Consider the following 21,964-nt stretch of genomic DNA (forward strand, 5'->3'; position numbering starts at 1 on the left):
GTTTGGGATCATTATTTCTGGGTTAGGGACAAAGTCACCATTCTCCTGGTCAGCACTCGGATCAGCCATGGGGAAGTCATTAAACTCTGAATCAGCTTGACTCCAATCATCGGCCTTTTTTACCTCACCCTGGGCCTTCTCAAGTCTCTTTTCCTCGGCAACTCTTCTCCTCTTTTGTCTCTCTGTGGCAGCCTCCTGTCTCTTGGACTCCGGAATATCTTGGCTAGAAATCATGAGAGCCCCTATACTGCCAGTCGTCTCTCTCTGTGCTTTGATAAATGCCAGTTCGATCACAGGAATCTTCAGTTCACGCTTGCAAATACAGGAGATGTGGGCCTCGATTTAAAGTCACGATCGCATCCAAACTCAGGACAGAGAACAATTGGGCACTTGCAAGTAATTATGTCAAATAACTGGTCCAGTTGCTTGGCAAAGCTGTCCTTAACTGCAAGTTTTCTTCTCCCAAGAGAGATATCTCTTGCCTTTTCCCAACTGGCTAGCAGTCTCTCACTAATCTTCTTCTCACTTGTTATGACTGGAGGCTTGAACTGAGCGTTAGCCAGAGTGTACTGTGCCAAGACAGCTTTGGTCATATCACTGGCAATGTCTTTGTTTGTGTAAGTTCTTTGGTTCTTTTCACTGATTTGCCTGATTAAAACACCGTATCTCAAAGCATCTCTCAATGTAGGCAACTCCGACTTCAGGAGCTCTCTCCCAGACCCAAGATAGTGACTGAGATGGCTGGATTTTTGGTTCCTCGTCCTGACACAAGCAGCCATCGCAAATATTATCAACTTATAAATGCATCAGAATCTGAAACAGAAAAAAATATTGATAGTTGGGTTGTTAAAGAATGAAGTCAGAAAGCAATGTTCACTATTTAATTGTAATGCACTAATGCAGCTGTACGTTAGATTTTCGATAAATTTCACGCTAAAATGTACCTAGCAAAAGGTTGCAAAATATTGAAACTGAAATTATTTTCTGTTTATATACACTAAAATCTACCAAAAAAGTGATGGGCCATTAGTTTTAGCTGATCTTCCCTCCTATGACACACCCTATTAGCCAGTGCAATTGGCGAGTTGTCCGGCCTTCTCGGTCTATTCCTTGACACTGGGTCCTGCAACTCGTTAACTTAGGGTGTGGTTGGTGTGTCGGCAACAGCTTCTACACCTTAAACAAATTCACTCCTACGTGGCCCTTTGGCCAGCTATTCTCATACACGAGGGGCAACCATTATTTTGTTAATATTATAACGAGGAAATATCAGAATCACTGTTACTATTAATAGTGTTAGTTAAATTGCAATTTCACTACCAATTGGCTTCTGTCTAGGGATCTAGGTTTTTTCCATGGTATTTGGTATGATTCATTCGAATTTGACCTTTATTTCCGTCGTAAATTATTCGTTTTTGAGTTTTCACCCCGCCCACAATAGAACCTGAACTCACCAACCAAAGAAACTTACCTAACGTTACATAACTTCCTACTTGGGGCACCATATTAAACAGAAAGTATTTATCTTGATAATTATCTGATTCTATTGAAAGCAACTTTATTGAAGCATAATGGTGCAATTTTACGTTTTTTTTGTGGACGTGAAAGTACGCTGAGACCAAGCGGGTCAGTTGTAAATAAACTCTTCCTGGCCCCCTTGGTCCCACGCCCCCTAGCAGTAAGTAGGTGCCTGTTGTAAATCGAAAATTTGCAAATTCGTATTCAGGGAAAGTTGTTGGAGCTTCTACTACTCGAACTGACACAATCCGGAGGAGTGGTGACCCGAGGATCACACACCCAATACAGACAAAACCCAATACGTGCGCTCTGCGCTAACCAAATAAACGCAGTCGTGAAAAGCCACGGCTCTATCTCTCCCACTACAATTCCCTTCCTAAACCTCCTGCTTCTTCCTCTGTCCTCTTCCCCGCTCTTCCTTTCGCTACCAGCAACTTTTTTGAAGCTTCTACTACTCGAACGAACAAACGAAACGCGATGACTGAAGATTTAATGAATTTCGTACACGAATTTACCATCTCGATAATTATCCATATGCGACAAAGAAGGTATTTAAAAACGTTGTTGCAATTGACGAGATATAACTTCTGGTAAACCCAAAAATTTTCTAACACAATTGGGAGCGAAACTGCAATAATATCAAATAGTTATTATCTTTACTATCAAAATTATTATTAACACTATTCTAAACATTAAAAGCAAAAATATCAGTAATGTTATTATCAATAATATAACTTTTATTGTTATTAATAACAACAGTGCTATTAGTACTAGTAATATTAATTTTACTGTCACAAGTATTATTTAGATTTCATATTCCGATTTATACTTTAAATCAGTTATTTTATGTTTTGGAAATAAGTCTAGTAATAAATTAAATCATCCTGTCATAAAAATATTCATATTTTCTGTCCATCAGAATAATGTCGATGACAGAGGCTGGGCTGTTCTATGAGTGGCTTAGAACTGCCGAACCAAACTCCACAGCGTGTTACCGAGCTCCTTCCAAGATCACAGTCAAGACATCTCTTGCTCTTACAAATGTCTGGGTGAGAACTCCGTTGCTTGGTACAGTATGTCTTTGGTTATTACTGTATCTTAATCGCAAGCAACAGAGCGCATCTGTTTACGTACAAATGTCATTGAGAACGCTTTCATGACAAGTGTGTCTGTCACTGATACAGTTATCTTCTTTCAGGGAATGTTTGTGATCCTTGCTGCTGGACACGTTGTCAGTCTGTTTGGATTAGGTCTTGAGCTCCTGACCCATCGTTTTCACCAATCTTAGAACCATGAAATATACCGAATATACATTTAGTTTATTTTATGAATGCTTTACTGTACTGTTTTTATCTAGATTCGCAATGTTTATATGTTAAATGTTTTCCTGGAAGTAGGACTAGATAAACGCTTTTCGTAATTTTTGGAATTGTGTAATTTTCGTAGCCAGTTAAGTACGTTGTCACTTATTCAATCAAGAGGAGGTATGAAAGACAAAAGTCGTGTCGTGAAATTTGGTGAAAACATATGCCGACGGGCTAAACCTCTGCCTTGTGGTAGGGCTCTCACAATGTTTCACGAGTTATATTCAATCTTCGGACAAAACTGCGACACGATTTTTGTCTTTGATTGTACAAATAAAAACTATTATGAATACGGATGATTATTTATATTGACCTTTACTCTGCGTACTCTCTCTCAAGGTAGCCTCCAGTCGGCCAGTCAGTCAATCAGTCAGTCAAAGTGACAGCTTCATATCTGAGGGTTGGCGACCACAGTCCTCCACTCTAACATCTTTGGCCTTTTTTTGGCAATCCTCATAGATTTTGCATCTCTTTTGGGACCCAACTTTTAAATTTATTCATCGATTTTTCTGTCTTCCTCTGGCCTTCTTAGCCGAAAAAACATTTGTGATGTTTGTATTACCCTTTGTCATATATATTGAGAGTAAGCATTATATAAATGTAAGCTTTTTACACTAATATTATAAGTAATTACATTTTCCAGACACATTACCATTTGAGCAATAATAATCACTTTCATGTCACGACACATTAAAGTGACCTTGCCTTGAACTCTCCGCACTAGTGTTCAATTGACTTGCCATTTTGTACCAGGATACAGGCTAGTTGATAGCGTGACAACAAGCCACACACAAGCGTCACAAGACTCGCCCAGATTCCGCCTATACTCCTTGTCAGTTGTCACGGGACTTTCAGACCGAGAGGAAGGGTTTATGGAAACTCGTCGTGTAAAAATTACCCATATTACACTATTTACATTCACAGAGCAAGTTTTCATTTCCAAATATCTCCAATTACTTCACGCACAACTCTGCGGATATCTTGTAAACCATGTCGGCGTGTGTATACCAGGCCTGGAGTTCCTGGTTCTCCGTGCTGTCCGGTTCAGTCCGTGGCTGACGCTGCTCTGCCGTGACCATCACCACCACCACCACACAAATATGGCTCGGTTGCCAACTAATCCTAAATCAAAACAGGCCGTGAATCACCCTCATTGACATTGGTCGTTCTCGGGCATCACCTAATTAGCCAATCATAGACAGTGGTGCGGGCAGACATATGACACACCCCCACACCAAGGATTCACTCACAGTGAAGTTACTCATCAATCACATGCGGCTTAAAAACCTGACAATACATTTTCTTTACCTAAAATGGCCTTAAATGTGAAAGTATAATTTTTTAAGAACAAAGCCCATCTGAGCAATCTAACATTCTCTGGCTTCTTCCTCTGTAAATACTGCAAGGTCGAGTGATCTGTACATAGGATAAACTTCTTACCATACAATACCTATCAAACTTTTGAATAGCAAAAAACAATAGCTAGGCACTCCTTTTCAATTACAGAATAATTCATCTTACGAGGCTGTAACTTTCTGCTTGCATATGCAATAGGAAATATTCATCTTCAAATTGCTACAGTAAAGCGGCTCCTATGGCTCTGTCTGAGGCATCTGTTTGCACCTCAAAATCTCTGATGAAGTCAAGGGCCCTTAGGATTTGGGAAGAGGTAATACAATGGTTAAGTTCACCGAAGGCTCTCTCTTGAACTGGACCCCACCGCAGTGTATTCGGACTACCCTTCTTCAGCAGATCAGTTACCTGTGAAAAGTTAGGGATGAATCTTTGATAAAATCCTACTAAACCTAGAAAAGATCTTAATTGTTTTTTAGTGGTTTGAGGAGAAGCCTTAATGATTTTCTCCACTGTGTTATCCTGAGGAGTGATTATACCTGGGCGTATAGTATAACCTAAAAAATCTATGGTCTCAAATCCCAACAAACATTTAGATGGTCTGATAGTTAAGCCTGCCTCTCTTATGTGTGTAAAAATGACACGTAACATTTCAAGATGATCGTTCCATGTTACTGCATATGCTAGTACATCATCCATGTAGTTATCAACATCCCTTTCCCCATATAAAAGTTTCCCCATGAGTCTATTAAAGCTGGCTGGTTAGTTAACAGGCTCAAATGGCATTCTGTTAAAATGGTAACATCCTCCATTTGTGACAAAAGATGTTAAAGGCTTCGAGTCGTTCTCCATCTCCACCTGCCAAAATCCTCTACTCAGGTTTATCTTAGAAAAATGACGTTTCCCTTGAAGCTTAGTCAAAATGTCTTCTGGTCGGTTCATTGGCTCACAATCGAACTTGGTAATCTTGTTGAGTTTCTTATAATTAACACAAAACCTGTATGAACCATCAGGCTTACCAACCAGAACTACAGGTGAGCAATACTCTGAGTTTGAATGCTCTATAATCCCTTCCTCCAGCATTGCTTTTACCTCTCTCTTTACTACATCTTCAGCTGAAAAAGGCAATGAATACATCTTCTCTCTTATTGGGCCTTCTATTATTAATTTTATTTTGTTTTACCACATCTGTACACCCTGGCTTATTTATTAACATATCAGAAAACTCCTCACATAACTCTCGTAGAATATCCTTCCTCTCAAGTAACAACCCTGGATTTATAATGACATCTTTGTGAGACTCTCTTCCTCTCACCTCAGGTAAATCAATCAAATCATCTTCCTCCATTATAGTACTAGGTATTACAGAGGCAGCGACTACAACTTCACTGGGACTAGACTCATACTTCTTTAATAAGTTAGCGTGGAAGACTTTAGATCTAACATCATTAAACATGATCCGATAATCAAGATACCCTACTTTCTCTAAGACTGTATATAGACCCTTCCAACTCAAAAGTAACTTATTAGAACTTGTGAGTAACTGTTACTGCCACAGTAAGATAAACTAGAAGAGAGAGAAAAAGAGAGGGATAGCCACAGTAAGATAAACTAGACAAGAGAGAAAGAGGGTGAGAGGAGAGACATAGTGTTGATAACGAATTTTGCTCCTACCGTAGACACAACATCTTTCGTTCGACCAACATATACCAAGAGGATATTATATTTGTTCTCTTTGGTCAAACCCTACAGGTAGACCTTAAAACGTGAGTGTGATTGTGAACTATTAAATCCTCTAAAAAGCACTAAATAACTTTAATAAGTATATTATGTACTGTCTATTGATTATATTATACAAATTGTCTCTTGATGTATCAACAGTTTTAACATGCGAGTTATATTTAAGAGGTTAATAGGTTATGTACTGTATATTGACCAATGACTTTAAAATAGTAGATCCGTCAGAGTTTAGAAGAGTCAGAAGCGGGAAACAGGACGATAGGTCTCCACTCCAACTGCCACAATCCAAGTATAAGAAATAATGGACAATAGACAAACAGTAAGAACTTTAAGAATAATACAACACAACGTAAGAAACTGGAAGACCGAGAGAATTAACCTAAGTAATATATATCAAGAAATGGACCCTGACATTATACTAATAAACAGTCACGGTGAGACAGAAAACAACAACATTAAACTCTTTAACTATTATGTAAACCAAAGAAATAAATCGGGCGAGAAAAATGACGGAGTAGCTATAGCGATTAAAAGAAACTTAAAATTTAAACTAATTGATGACTTCCAGGATGAATTTCTAGCAATACAAATAAATACAACTCAAGGAGACGTAATTATTGCTACTACTTATCTGCCACCGAGACGACCCTACTTACCTATAGAAGACCTATTAAAATTGGCTAACAATAGTCATCCGATGTACATCTTAGGAGACTTTAACGCCAGACATAGGATTTTTGACAATACAAATAATAACGTCGTGGGAAACGCCCTTAATCAATTAATAAACCTAGGGAAAATCAATCATCTGGGTCCTAACTTTCCAACCTGGAGAAATCACAATACACAATCGACACCAGACAAAATTTTTACCAACAACAAAGCCTTTTTCAATTACCATGTAAAACAAGGACCTCTCACAGGCAGTGACCATCTGCCAATTATACTAACACTGTCAACAAGCCCCATACAGATACCAATAAAAAAGAGGCTAAAAATGAGTAAAACAGACTGGGACAGCTTCAAAGACGACTTAAGTAATCACCACTCGATTAAACTACAAGGGAAAACAACAGAAGACATAGACTTAGAAATGGACAGACTGCACTCAGCAATAAAAACGTCTTTAACCAAACACACTCCTACTTCACACTTTAGAACATTACCCAACAACAGACTACCAGAAGAAGTTAAATTAATCCAAACCCATTACAATGAAATAAACAGGTATATGGAAAGACACGGCAGTAACAGATGGCTATATACGACGCAGACAGCACTACAGATAAAATTAAGAGACGCATGTAAGGAAGCAAATAATAAAAAATGGAATGATATTATAATGGCGGCTGACATGACTAAAGACACAAAAACATTTTGGACTTCCATAAACAAGATGATGGGGCACAACAAGCAAAAAACACCATACATTAAAGACCAAAATGGAACAAAACTGCACGAGGAAAATGAACAAGAGTCAGCATTCAAAAGGGAATGGGTAAAAGTTTTTAAAATATCAGATGAGGAAAATGAAGATTTTGATAGTGAACACGAAGAAAGGATAGAAGACGAAATGGGAAGACACATACATAGAATTACCCCCAAAGCAATATATAGACTATAACTTATTACCTAATAATCAAATAATAACCATGGGAGAAATGATGCACTCTCTGAGGAAGTTTAAGGAAAAAGCCCCCGGGCTCACAGGTATTACGCGAAATATGATCATGAATCTACCTGAAAACATCTTAAAAACACTATTAAACATTTATAACGCGTGCTTAATAACCGGTTACTTTCCAGACAAACTAAAATATGCTAAAATGACATTTATTCCCAAGGAGGGTAAGGACAATAAGGAAATATTAAACTACAGGCCAATATCTTTATTAGAAATTACCGGGAAACTACTGGAAAAAAATTTTAATTCAAGACTTATAACCTTTTTAACACTACATGGGAAAACTAACAATAGATAACATGGATTAATGCCCAATAGAAATACCCTAACTGCAATAGCTACAATAACGGAAATAATTGCAATAGAAAAAAGCAAGGGGAACCAGATCAATATAATTTTATGGGACGTTTCTAAGGCTTTTGATAAAGTTTGGCATTTAGGCTTAAAATATAAAATATTAAAATTGGGACTTAACGAATACTTGCTAAGAATATTGTGTAACTATTTAGATGATAGGAGAGCACAAATTCAAATTGGAAACTTTATGGGAACTATGTTTAATCTTGAGAGTGTAGTACCTCAAGGAGGATGCCTTTCTCCAACACTATATACAATTTATACCTCAGATACACCTCAACCTACCCCCTTTAGCGAATATGTAATGTTTGCCGATGATATTACTCAAATAGTATCATACCCAGGAAAATCAACCCAATTTATGGCACTCTACACGGTAAGAGCGATAAAAAATATAAATGATTTTGAGAAAAAATGGAAAATCAGGACAAATAAGAACAAATTCAAGATAATACCAATAGCCAAGATCAAAACAAGTCCAGTAATAGTCGACCAGGAACTATACCCATACGACACTGAAGGCAGGATGCTTGGACTAAAACTAACAAAAAGAGGATATATAACATACTTAAAAGATAAAGAACGACAGGCAAGAATAAGATTATCAAAAATAAAACGCTTTAAGAACCTTAGCATTAATAACAAAAGAAAGATTTATATTGCCCTTGTCAAATCAATTATGGACGACCCACCCATCCCATTGAACACTCTTAGTAAAACGAGCATTAAAAGGTTACAAACAGTACAAAATATAGCCCTCAGATTTATATATAACATAAAATATACAGACCACATCAATAATGAACAGCTACACAAGAGAGCAAACCTCTTAGCAATCAATGTAGAAATACACAACAAAGCCGCAAATATTTGGAAAAAAGTGACTGAACTTAACACAGAAACATATCAAAATTGGATAAATAATATTGACAACGAAGAATTCCAAGAACACAGTTGGTTTAAATCAGCCAGGAAGAAAGTAATTGAACCATCTCCTGCCCCAATATACACATAAAACATTAATACAGACACTAAAAGATGAGAGTGACCTACCAGCTCCACTAAGAACCTGGCAGGCCTCTCCATGCAGTGTACCTTTAGACTAACATAACTAACATTTAACATTTAACTAACATATTAGCAAAAAAAAAAGAAAAAAAGTGACTACCCTCCCAGCTACACAAGGACCTGGGCGGGCTCACTAACTCCATCAGAAAAAAAAAATAATAATAATGTGATTACCCTCCCAGCTACATCAGCAAGGAAGAAGTAATTGAACCACCTCCTGCCCCAATATACACATATACACATAAAACATTAATAGAGAAAATAAAAGATGAGAGTGACCTACCGGCTCCACTAAGAACCTGACAGGCCTCTCCAAACAGTGTACCTTTAGACTAACACAACTAACCCTTAACTAACACTTAGCAAAAAAAAAAAAAATGTGACTACCCTCCCAGTTACACAAGGACCTGGGCGGGCTCACTAACTCCAACAATAAATAAAAAATAATAATAATAAGCAGCATTATATAAATAAACCAATATTAATACAAAGGTCAGACGACCCAAGGGAGCAAAACAAAGATAAAACACCAATAGGAAAGATGAAGCGATCTGGTTGAGCCCAGATTCTTTCTACTCCTACTGTATTTCAGTGTCACCACTTTTCCTTCAACCCCGAATAATCTTCTTTCACCTCATAACTAAAGACTCCGTACCGTACCGTACTATTCATACTGTGTCCTGATATACCAGCATTTATTATATGTGAATTGTTCTTTAACAGGTTTTGACCGAATTATACTCATCGATTCAACGACAAGGGTCTTATTATCCAGCAGGAACCAATAACGCTCCTATGAGCGTTAACAGTAACAATATCAGAACTTTATCTCCTACATCAAACTCTCTATTTCGGGATTTCTTGTCATAATGATGATTTTAAACTTGTCTGAGCTAATTTACAGGTTTCTTCTAAGCGGTTTCTCAATTCCATGACATACTGATAGGTGTTGTGCACCTGTGGATCCTCACCAACTCCAGACCAGACCTCTCTCAACAGACGCAGCGGGCCTTTAACTGTACGACCGTAGAGTAGTTCAAACGGTGAAAATCCTGTACTCGCCTGTGGTACCTCTCTATAAGCAAAGAGCACTGCTGAAAGATATCTGTCCCAATCTAACAGGCGCTCTTGACAAGTCTTCTTCAACATTGACTTAAAAGTGTCGTTAAACTTTTCACATAAGCCATTGGACATAGGATGGTAGGGCAAGGTAAATGACTGCTTAATACTTATGAGTCTACATTCTCTTGCATTAAATTTGAGGTGAATTGTGAGCCCCGATCACTAAGAATTTCTTGGGGAAACCCAATTCGACTGAATATACCTAGCAAAGCCTCTGCAACCCTTTCTGTCTCAATCCCTGGAATAGCTACGGCCTCTGGCCACCTTGTTGAATAATCCACCAAAGTCATAATCCACCTATTCCCCTGGGAAGAGGGTGGACTGATCGGGCAGACCAGATCTACTGCAACTTTCTGAAAAGGGATAGACATTAAGAGCATTTTCCCTAGGGGTACCTTAGGTACCTTCCCCTTAGGTAATGTCCTCTGACACCTATCACAACTATGGCACCATCTTTTAATTTCCCTAAAAATTCCTGGCCAGTAAAATGAACTCAGAACTCTATCTTCAGTCTTTTTCACCCCTAAATGACCACCCATCAAAGCTTCGTGGGCCAAAGTTAGTACATAGTCTCGTCTGTCCTTAGGTAATAAAAGTTGCTAAAATTCCTCCCCATATTTGCGAACCTGAAGTCTGTACCACAATCCCTTAAGTTTCACTAGCTTTATTTTCCCATTTACAGAATTACTACACCGGTCAACGCAATTTTTGTGGCACAAGGTTTTTAAACGGATTTTATGTAAATTTGGGGTGCAGAATCCAAATATGACTTTGGTTTTTGTCTATCACATCAGGTTTTTGAGATATACCATATTGCACTTTTGCTGGGAAGCGTAAACTTTTGGATCAAAATTGACGGTTTAAAAATGTATACATAAATTTTTTCAGCATTATAATTTGTATTTTTCTATAACCAAAAATTGTTATTATCAAATTGGAAAGTTAATGCACATATAATATTTAAATGTAACATTGAAGGGTGAAAAAAAAACAATTAATGTACGGTAGAAATAGTGCAAGTATTAAGATCAAGTTACAGTTACATAAACTTCCTCTTTTTGGCCGATCTCTTATGTACAGCTTCTGGAATGTCTCTCATCAAACTCCAGCAGTAGTCCGCCATCATGTTCGAGTCCCATCGACCTTGGTAACGTTCTTCCATTACTTTAATGTCTTGATGAAAGCGCTCCCCTTGCTCCTCGCTCACTTCTCCCAGATTTTCTGGAAACTCGTCCAAGTGACTGTGTAAGTAGTGAACCTTGATACTCATTCTGCATCCAAGTGCTTGTAAACTCAAGAGCAGCTCTTCCACAATTTCTTGATAGTTGTCCGCTTTCTTGTTCCCTAAGAAGTTCCGCACCACATTAGAGAAAGCATTCCAAGTTCTTGCCTGTGCCTCAGTCATTGTTGCAAGGAAGTGTGGATCTCTGAGTAGTGTTCTTATTTGAGGTCCATCAAAAATCCCTGCCTTTTTCTTCTCGTCGCTAAGACTTGGAAAGGTTGAGCATATATATCTGAAACACTCTCCACTATGATCAAGAGCCTTGACGAATTGCTTCATGATACCAAGTTTTATGTGTAGAGGAGGAAGGACAATGTTTTTCCTGTCAACCAGAGGATCGTTAATGATATTCTTGTCACCAGGCGTCAAACTATGTCTTGGTGGCCAATTCTTTTTCACCCAATGGTCTGCTGTAGCCCTGCTGTCCCAGTAGCACAGAAAACAGGGGTATTTTGTGTACCCTCCTTGCTGGCCCAATAGAAAGTTTACCATTTTCAAGTCCACACAAATTAACCATTCATGAGCATGGTATTGCAACCTCTCTAGAACAGTCTTAATGTTTTCATACTCTTCTTTAATTTGTACAGAATGTCCGATTGGAATTGAACCATACTTGTTTCCGTTATGAAGAAGAACACATTTCAAGCTCCTTTTAGAACTGTCAATAAAAAGTCTCCAATCCTTACTATCATATGCTGGTAGTCCCATGGAGAGAAGAAGTCCTTCTACATCATTACAAAAAACAAGCTGGTCATATGAATGAAAGTACTTCCGCAGTTGCTCTTCTCTGTTGCGATAAAAGGAGACACTCGTGCCAGGTTTTAAGAGTCGTTTCTCTTGAAGCCTGGAAGCTAACAATTCAGCAGACTGTTTTGGCAAATTTAGATCTCTGACCAGATCATTCAATTCTGACTGAGTAAACAACGTTGGCTTTTCACAATCTTCACCAGATGGCTTGAAAAGATCAGTCTCTTCATCTTCATCAGTAGAAACAGGTGAATTCCGGTCTATATCCTCAATCTCTGGTAGCTCAGTAAATTCTGGCACGTTACGTGATGGAGCAAATCTGAGATCAGATTTGGATTCAGCACCTTAAAGTTAGTAAAAAACAGTTAAAAGGTTTCATGCCAGAAAAAAAAAAAAAATTTGTAGACCAGTGTTATCCTTAAATACTTAAATTTTTGTTGCTGATGCGGGTGGACGAAATTGTGGTTCAAGTTTTGATCTTGGCTTTTGCTAAATTAAACATTTTGAGAGGTAACCACCGTGAATGAATTCCAGATTGAAACTTAGATTTGGTACCTTCAGAATCCTTGGGCATTCTCTGTGCCTGTTGCATTGCCTTTGTACAAAAACATATTTTCATAGAATATGTAGTTCTCTTACTTGCCGGTACACAGTCTCTTCACTATCAAGACTCCAGCTGTGCCTCCGCATAGCAACACACGGTAACTGGGTGCCTTGTGGGCCCAAGCTAGATCAACAAGAGAACTCAGAGCAGCAGCAGGCCCCAGAAGGACGTCACATTGGCCCCGTTGCCTTGCAGATTAAGTTTGTTAGGTACAAGGCTACAGGAGTAAACACCAAACAAAATTTCTGCAGTGGAGCCCCACTTTAGGCAGACATGCTTACAGAGATTCAGTACAACTCCAAAAGCGGTATAGGCAGAAGAGGTGACCAAAATGGGAACCCAGCAACTACACAGAAGGATGAAGGAAATGCAAGTTGGACAGGATACTAAGGTGAAACCCAACAAACTGGGCTATCGGCAGTCCATTGCAACTCTCTCCCTTTCCCCAGTCATTGCAACTGCTTGCACCACTGGATCAGGAAAAGGGTGAGCCAAGATGTGTGGTTGCTGCCTGCGATCCTGCCTCACCACATAAACCAATTCATGCTTAACCATCATCCAGCTCATCATACTTCTCATCATCATCCAACCCCTTTACCCCCAAATTCCTATCTCGACGGACGAGTGGCGATGGGGACAAGCAGATATGACTGCCAGGAGTCTCTAGTCACAACTCTACACATGGGTGGCATAAATAAGATGGCCGTTTGTGCACAGGAATGTAGACAGCACACAAGAGAGCTAATACCATTATTCTCGCTGACGTTGGACTCACTGCACCATGTTCAAGTTGTACTTGGGTCCTGACGACTCACGGAAACAGTCTTCATGATGCTGTTTACTGGGAGAGGTCTGTACAGTGGTGCAGCAGAAAACAAACTATCTCACAGGGTAATACACATGCTCACGAAACCTCCTACTATGTCATCTAACTACTTAAACATCCAACTTCATTCACACAGCTAGGTGGCAGCACCCATGCACACATTAATCACCCCACTAGAGGACAGCACTCGTGCACACGCTCATTCATGCCACGCAGTGGTTCACTCGCTCGCGCTCGTTCGCATTACTTTAACACCACACACTGCTCATGTACCTGATGTAAAGACGCGGCATAATTCAATATACAATATGCAATAGCCGATGGCATGCATTTTATCAACAAGTTTTTGCTCCCAAATACATGATGCAAGTACACAGCTAAACTAAGGTGCTGGGTAACAAAACTAATGTTGCCTGTGAGATTATGTCGGAAGCTATATTGAGACAAGGAAGCAATAATAAATATAGGAGAAGGCAAAGGACTGAGAGTAAGAGAGAGGTGGGAGAAGTAGTGTGATTTACTTGACATATGGAAACATGGTAGGCTGTAAGATTAGGTCTATGGCAGAGGACGACTGTATATATTGCATCAGACATTAGACTCTATTAGAGAATACTTGACGTGAAATAGCACTTAAATAATGAAAAAAAAATCATGTATGATTTTTATCTAAACATTATTGATTTTTTCATTATAACAAAAATGTGTTAGTATTTATCTAAAAGATCTGAATTTATCTTGATCAGATTCCTTGGTACCAAAAACATATAGTTTGACACCATAACATCGGTCTGCATTTTGATAAAAGTTGAATGATGTTTTTAAAACTGAGACTTGATTCTGAGTTTTTTTTATCAATGATTTCATAAATAAACTTTGTTTTGCCCTATCACGTTACTCTTTATTCCCAATAAGACAAGATAATATAACTTATACATATACAAATACAACATACAAAAATGACAAGATAATACAAATATGACAGTTCAGTAGGCTTCAAAGTTAACTAAACTTAAAGATTATTGTGATTAAGGCTATTTGTCTGCAAATACAGAAAGAAATTATATACAGCATATGAATATGTATGAGCATCATATTAGGCTTCCAGAATGGGTGAAACTTTCTTTTTTTCGATTTTCTGGCAATCTTTTCACTGGCAAAATCTTTCTTCAGCAACCAGCAGTAGTCTGCCATCATGTTCATATTCCACCTTCCTTGATACCTCTTTTCCATTTCTTTAATGTCTTGGTGAAATCTTTCACCTTGCTCTTCACTTAAACCACCTAAATTTTCAGGAAAATACTCAAGATAGGAATGTAGGAAATGCACTTTTACACTCATATTGCAACCCATGCTTTTAAAGTTATTCAACATACTGTACCTTGATAGTTTAGATCTTTTCCATTGCCTAAAAACCTATACACAACATTTTTGAAACTATTCCATGCTTCTTTCTCACACTGGTTCATCGATTCTTCAAATTGGTGGTCCAACATTAACTTTCGGATTTGAGGGCCCACGAAAATGCCAGCTTTGATTTTTTCATATGTGACTGATGGAAATTCCCTACTTATGTACCGGAAACAATCAATTTCCTTTGAATGGATTTTACAAATTGTTTAATTAACCCTAATTTAATATGCACAGGAGGCAACAACATTTTCTTAGGGTCAATCAATGGTTCATGTAGAATATTTTTTGAACCTGGCACAAGAGCCTGTCTAGGTTGCCAGTGTTTTTGGTCCCAATGTTCACGTCTTGCTCTGCTGTCCCACTCACACACACACACACACACAAAAAAAAAAACATGGCCTTTTCGTGTATCCACTCTGTTGACCAAGCAACAAAGCAATGACTCTGAAATATCCACAAACCAGCCAACCATGATCTTTATAATAAACTTTCTCTAGAAGTATCTGCAAATTTTCATAAGTTTCCTTAAGATGAACAGCGTGAGCTACAGGAATTGATGAAAATACATTTCCATTATGAAGTAAAGTTCCTTTGATACTTGTTTTTGAAGAATCAATGAACAACCTCCATTCAGTAGCTGTATAGGTAATGTCAAAATAGCTAATTAAAGCAGACACATTATTACAATAAACCAAGGAGCCTGTGTGTGTGTGTGTATGTGTGTGTGTGTGTGTAACCAGTATAATTTACAACAGTAGCAGATATTGACTATGAGGCAACAATCACTGAATCCACATATATTTGCGGCTCAACTAACTCAACACAGCTCGGGTAGCTACTTTTGCATTAGGATATTTAATTTTAAGGTGATAAAATGGCGACGAAGTTGTGGCTGTAGAGGGAGGCTGGAGGCCATTTAAAAAAAAAAATAATTGTTTAGTAGTAGTAGTAGTAGTAGTAGTATAGTGGGCCAGTGCGGCGTGGGTGTGGTGGAGTGTCCTCCCTGATCTAAAGGGTTATTGGAGGGGACATATTCGGAGTGTGGGAGCGGGAATTTCACAGTGTGTCGGTGAATATCGGATGCCACCGTAAGCATGGTCACCGAAGGTTCTTCTAATCCCATACGGCACTAATCGCAAATATTCCGTGTGTTCACCGAGTGCAGGTGCTAGGTGCCAGTGCCAGTGTCGATAGGCCTACTTTGGCAGGGGTGGCATCGAGACTCTCGCCCCTATTGGGCCAAGTGTTCTACGCTTGCGGTCGCCCCCCCCCCCCAAGTAACAGTCACTTCATGCAGTGATGGCCGACCAAGTGGGTATATATAACTAATATTACATCAGTGCGACCATAGAATTAGTGGTTATTTCTGCCAAGGATTTATAAACAAGTGTTAGGTGTGATAATTCTTGCTCACAGTGTATCATTCTGTTGTGTAGATTGTCGCCCACGGGGGGGTGGCCTACACACCCACGCGCACACGTATGCCCCTACTACCCGGACACATTAGTCCAGCCTGTCACCTTTCCGCCCTTTTCTCATAAGAACTAGTTTTTTCTTCTGTATGGCACCAAAGGAGATGTCGGTGGCGGACGTAACTATCGCCCAGGGTGCGGAACACTATGCCGGGAAACAGACATTGTTGCGTCTGTGCTAGCCAGAACCAAAATTGCACTAACTGTGATTGTGCAAGAAACAACCGACCATGCGTGGTTTGCAGAAAAAAAAACAATTCTCGGAACCCACATGGCAGGGAACCGAAACAAGAGGCCACAGTGGATATCGCCGGGACCCAACCGCCCCATAATATCCTAAATGATAGCATTGAGTCTACTCAACCTGAAAAAGTAGTACCAATAAACGCTGCTCCAATAGTAGCAGATGTCTATGAGGTGAATGAGAGACAGCCACCACAGTGGAATGGCATGTCGATGGAAAATACGGACATATGGGTTTAAGAAACATACAAAGAAATTGTCAGGTGGACGCCAGCTAACCTGTTTGAACCACCCAAGTGTGCGGCCACCAAAGAAATGATTCGGGAGATGATTAGCCTCATAACTGAGTACAGTCAGGACTGCTTATTTGCCTCTTTAGCTCTTCAAATACTGGCAATAATACCCCATCTATTATGTAAGAGGACACACACAAAGGAAAAGCACAAAAAAAATGTGGCAGCAATGAAGAGAAGATTGACAATGTGGCAGACTGGGGCCCTTGATGATCTCCTATGTGAAGCAAGAACACTGCAGGAGAGACTAAAATTTATAGGAGACGGAAAGCAAAACACCGATGACGTTGCAAGAAAGTTTGGAAACAAAATGCGTATGGGAAAAGTGTCTTTGGCGGTAAGATCTCTCACAGAGGAATCCTCCGGTGGGGTCCGGCCAATAAGTAGAGAGACATTAAAACAAATGAAAGAAAAACATCCTCCTGCAAGTGAAGACGAAGGCATTAGGTTCCAGGGTGACTATATCCCACCAAATGCTGTCGTGTTCAAGAAAATAACAGGAGGGATGGTGTGGAAAAAGGCACTGAAGACTCAGGGACGTGCCGGCCCTTCAGGTCTGGATGCAAACAGTTGGAGAGTCATCCTCACCACTAACAAGTTTGGCCCCGTAGCAAGTGATCTCTGTACTGCCATTGCCGTCCGTGCAAGAAAGCTGGCATCCTCGTTCTGCCAGCACCTCCATACTCTGACGGCCTGCCGCTTCATTCCCCTGAATAAGAATCCAGGATGTTGACCTATAGGAGTGGGTGAAGTGCTGAGGCGGATTATCGGAAAATGAATAATGGAGGTCAAAAGGATGATGTCAGGGTAGCAGCAGGGAATCTGCAAGTTTGTGCTGGCCACCAGGCTGGAGGGGAAGCTGCCATTCATGCCATGAGAACGATATTTGAGCAGTGTGATTGTGAGGCAGTTCTCCTGCTGAACGCTTCAAACGCATTCAACATACTTAACCGCAAGGCTGCACTGCACAACGTCAAGATCAAGTGTCCAAGCTCTGCAATGTATGTTGAAAACTCCTATCGGAATCCATCAGACCTCCATAAAGTAAACAACAAGGCTCTAAGAGGTAATACTTTCATACAGTCAACCGAGGGAACAACTCAGGGGGACCATGTTGCAATGGCAATGCACGCAATAGGCCTATCCGTGCTCCAACGCATAATAAAATTTGAAACAACTGAGGTCAAGCAAGTGGCGTACGCTGATGACCTTATAGGAGCAGGAAAAGTGGAGGACATCAAAACGTGGTGGGACCTGGTAACATCACGAGGCCCATAAATAGGGTACCACCCAAATGCCAGCAAGTCCTTCCTCATTGTGTGGCCAGAACATTATGAACGGGCAACGGAGGTGTTCGGTGGAAGTGAGGTCAAAATAACAAGGGATGGCCAAAGACACCTGGTGCAGTAATTGGCACGAAGGACTTCAAAACAGAGTATGTAACGGAAAAGGTGAATGAGTGGGTTAGGGAAATTCAAGCCCCATTGAGATTGCTAACACAGAGCCACATGTGGCTTTCGCGGCATTCACCCATGGAGTCAAGCATCGCTGGAACTACCTGATGTGCACTATCCCTGATATCGGACCTCTGGAAGAAGCTATCAGCGTCAATTTCATTCCCAAATTAGTGAAACCCCCTCACTTAATCCCATCAGAAAGATCACTCCTTGCCCTCCCACTGAGAATGGGAGGAATGGGATTGACCAACCCAGAGGAGATTGCTGCCACCGAACACCAAAACTCAGTTAAGCTCACGGCAGCCTTCACGGACCACATAATAACTAAGTACGCAACAGGGGAGGTGGATACCAGTGAAGTAAACAAGATTCGAAAGTCCATTACGACAGAACGACAGCACGGCCAAAGTGATAAGCTGCAGCAACTGTTGTTGCAAGTACCAGAGAATTTGAAGAAAAAAAGTAGCTATAGCACAAGAGGTAGGTAGCAGGTAGCAGGTAGCAGGCAGCTATCAAACAGGGAGGTACTACCGCCTGGGAATATATTGGAAGCATAATGTGATGTCTAATGGTAGACCCTGCTGCCATATGGCATCACGAATATTGTGACCAAGTCCCAGGTTGCTGATCTGTCTTTCTGGCTTATTTACACACAATTGCAGGATCTTAATTGTTTCTCTTGCTATTGACAACACAGCATACTATACATATAGCATTTTTCACTATTGATTATTATTTTGTTTCTTTATTATCATTATTACAGTGTTGTTATTATTATCATTGTTATTATTATTTTATTTTATTTTAATTTTTATTATAAATTTTATTTACTATGAATTACTATTATTATTATTAAATTTTTCCCCCCCAGGCCTCGATGTGGGTCAGTGACCTGTGCCCAGGTGGGCTGATCCCCTTAAAAAAAAAAAAAGTGGGTGCCTCCAACTGGTTAACTACGTTACCGATAAGTGCAAATGGTTTCAGTTCAGTAAACATGAATTTACAGAGGCCAATGCTCTAAGGTACGGTAGGCCAGTAGAAAGGGGGCTTCATATGCATGAGGCATGACGAAGTAGGGATCTCACAGCAAATATGTTGAAGGAAATCTGTCGTGATGTCAGGGTAGAACCGACCCTCCTTCCATTGGACGATGAGAATTTCCAACATAGGACTTTAAACACATCCAACGAAGCCCGTGTTGACATCAGTGCTTGAGGATTCTGGAATCTGAGACAGCGAGCCTTCTTCGACATCAGTATTTTTGATCCCATGGCCGCATGTCACCGTAACTTAGCTCTCGATGCTGCACATCGGAGGAACGAAAACGATAAAATAAGGGCATAAATCGAGAGAATTCAGAACGTTGATCGAGGCAGCTTCACTTTTCTAGTGTTCACAACCTCTGGTGGGATGGGACCAAGTGCAATATGCTTCTACAACACACTCGCAGACGTGATATCAGAACAGAAGCAGCATCCCAAAAGTTATGTTACAGCCTGGATGAGTTGTCGACTGTCCTTCTCTCTCCTGAGGTCGGCTTTGCTCTTCCTCAGGGGAACGAGAGCATCGTCCCCAAAGCCGACAACAGTTGCAAATATTGACTATGAGGCAACAGTCACTGAATGCCGCATAGATCTGCGGCTCAACTAACTCAACCACAGCTAGGATAGCTACTTATGTATTAGGATATTTATGATTAAGGTAATAAAATGGTGGCAAAGGTATGGCTATTGGGGAAGGCTGGAGGACATAATTTCATAATGAAAAAAAAAGTAATATTAGTAGCAGTAGTAGTAGGCCCGGGCGGCGTGGGTGTGTTGGGGTGCCCTCCCTGATTTAAAGTGTTATTGGTGGGGATATACTCAGTTTGTGGGAGCGAGAATTTCACAGTGTGTCGATGAACGTTTCATGTCACCTTGAGCATCATCGCCGTCGGCTCTTCTCATTCCTTACGACATTAAACGCAAATATTGCTCGTGTTCACCGGCGATCTTCAAGTAAGCCTGTGAGTGTTTGAATGGTGGGTGGCTGGAGTTGCCAAGTGTCAGTGCCAGTGTGTCGATAGGCCTACCCTAGCAAGGGTGGCATCGCGACTCTCGCCCCTATGGGGCCAAGTGCCTCAAGTAACGGCCACTCCATGTAGTGTCGGCTGACCCAGTGAGTATATATAACTAATGTTACATCAGCGAGACCATAGAAATGGTGGCTATCTCTACCAAAGTGACATAATCAAGTGTTAGGTGTGACAATTCTTGCTCCCAGTGGATTATTCTCATGTGTGGATTATCGTCCACATGGGGGGTGCCCGACACAACCACACGCGCGCGTATGCCCTTACTACTCGGACACCGAAGGCCAGGCTGTCACCCCTGTGCCTCATACGCATAAGATCTAGTTCCTTCGTCCGTATGGGCCCAATAGCAGAGGTCGGAGGCGGAAATATCTGTCGCCCAAGTTCCTGGTCACTATGCCTGGCAACAGTCTTTGCTGCGTCTGTGCTAGCCCAAACCAAAACTGCACAATTTGTTTTTGTGCGAGAAACAATCGATCATGTGTGGGTTGCAGGAAGCTAGACCAGTGTCGGAACCCACGTGGCAGGGAGCCGACACAGGCGGCCACAGTGGATATCGCCGGGACCCAACCACCCGATGATATCCCAAATGATAGCAGTGAGTCTACTCAACCCGAAAATGTAGTACTAATAAATGCTGCTCCCTCAGTAGCAGGTGTCCAGGAGGAGAATGAGAGACTGCCGCCTCAGTGGAAAGGCATGTCGATGGAAAATGCAGGCGTATGGGTCAAAGAAACCTACTCAGAAATTGTCAAGTGGTCGCCCGCTAACTTATTTGAACCACCCAAGTGTGCGGCCACCAAAGAAATGATTCGGGAGATGACTTTCTTCATGACTGATTACACTCAGGACCGCTTCCTCGCCCCCCTAGCTCTTCAAATACTGGCAATAATACCACATCTATTTTGTCAGAGGACACACACAAAGGCTAAGCACAAAGAAAATGTGGCAGCAATGAAGAGAAGATCGACAATGTGGCGGACTGGGGCCCTAGATGATCTCCTATGTGAAGCAAGAACACTGCAGGAGAGACTAAAATCTACGGGTGACGGAAAGCAAAACACCGATGACGTGGCAAGAAAATTTGGAAACAAAATGCGTGTGGGAAAAGTGTCTCTCGCGGTAAGATCTCTAACACATGAATCCTCCGGTGGAGTGATGCCAATAAACAGTGCGACATTAAAACTATTGAAAGAGAAACATCCCCCTGCAAGTGAAGATGAAGGCATCAGGTTCCAGGGTGACTATATCCCACCAAATGTTGTCCTGTTCGAGAAAATAACAGGAGAGATGGTGTGGAAAAAGGCACTGAAGACTCGAGGAGGAGCCGGCCCTTCAGGTCTGGATGCA

General features: G+C 40.6%; 1 long non-coding RNA gene across 1 annotated transcript; it reads left to right on the forward strand.

Annotated features, from left to right (window-relative positions):
- Positions 1-2,440: 2,440 nt before the first annotated feature.
- Positions 2,441-3,174, forward strand: LOC121854520. The gene is made up of 2 exons (XR_006086562.1): positions 2,441-2,567; positions 2,717-3,174. It is a non-coding gene; the product is annotated as an uncharacterized LOC121854520 (long non-coding RNA).
- The last annotated feature ends 18,790 nt before the right edge of the window (positions 3,175-21,964 follow it).

This window comes from Homarus americanus, unplaced genomic scaffold, assembly GCF_018991925.1.
Source record: "Homarus americanus isolate GMGI-L3 unplaced genomic scaffold, GMGI_Hamer_2.0 scaffold38154, whole genome shotgun sequence".
Lineage (NCBI taxonomy): Eukaryota > Metazoa > Arthropoda > Malacostraca > Decapoda > Nephropidae > Homarus > Homarus americanus.